The following is an 854-nucleotide window of genomic DNA, read 5'->3' as shown; positions in this document are numbered from 1 at the left end:
AAAATCGCATAACAGCCGAGCATACACCCAGCAGCGCTACTGATGCCTGAACGGTATGTGGAATGAAGTGGGCGGGCATCGGGAGGCCACTATGGCACGGGGCAAGCACTATGGGCAGTCTATCTGAAGTGTACCTGGCGTATAAGACGACCCCCCACTTGGAGGCATATTTTTCAGGGCCAAAAAATCGTCTTATACGCCGGCAAATACGGTACATTGGAGAAAGCAAAGAGTTCAGGATAGTACGTCAGAGTACTCATTGCCTAACAGCCTGGTTCAAATAAACACCGCCTCTGAGCACAAATACTCACGGAGATAGCAAAAGCTCTCTCTGACTTTCCACTCAGGTCCCAAAGTGCCAAGGTCATAGAGATCCACTTGTTTTTCTTCTTATCTTCTTGTTTTTCTATTACTCTGTTGTGAACTAGAGCAGGTCTGCAGTGGCACTAACCTCTTCTTTCTTCAGCTCCCACTGCCCTGCCCCTGAACTCCTTTGTGGGCTGGCTCCATGCCCTCCCCCAAACTACTGAGAAGGTTACCCAGGAAAGAAGGCTACCCTTGTGAAAGCTTTCCCTCCATTAATGGTACTTCAGCCACCTGGGAAGAGGCACATCTTCCCTCTCTGAATTAACTGTCCAAACCAACCTTTATTTAAGGGTAGACAATAATAACCTGTTTGACATCCATGATGATCTGCCCACTTGCAAACAAAAACGGACCCATGTCAAGAGTTGTGTAAAGCTGTGAGGGGAAGCAAAGGGCCTTCTCTGCAGAGCTAAGTGGTGTGGGAATATATTCCTGTCTCTTTTTCACTAATGTGTGTGTGTGTGTGTGTGTGTGTGTGTGTGTAAGAT

The 854-nt window shown here is 47.5% G+C and overlaps 1 long non-coding RNA gene across 1 annotated transcript in view; it reads right to left on the bottom strand.

Moving 5' to 3' along the window:
• Positions 1–611, bottom strand: part of LOC107183132 — a 7,188-nt gene extending 6,577 nt beyond the window's left edge. Inside the window, exon 1 of the long non-coding RNA XR_001513902.1 lies at positions 312–611. This is a non-coding gene — a long non-coding RNA (uncharacterized LOC107183132). The remainder of the gene's footprint in view (positions 1–311) is intronic.
• Positions 612–854: the final 243 nt, after the last annotated feature.

The sequence above is a fragment of the Myotis davidii genome, unplaced genomic scaffold, assembly GCF_000327345.1.
Source record: "Myotis davidii unplaced genomic scaffold, ASM32734v1 scaffold115, whole genome shotgun sequence".
NCBI classification, from domain to species: domain Eukaryota; kingdom Metazoa; phylum Chordata; class Mammalia; order Chiroptera; family Vespertilionidae; genus Myotis; species Myotis davidii.
The sequence above is the reverse complement of the archived record's forward strand: the minus strand, read 5'-3'. Positions and strand labels throughout refer to the sequence as shown.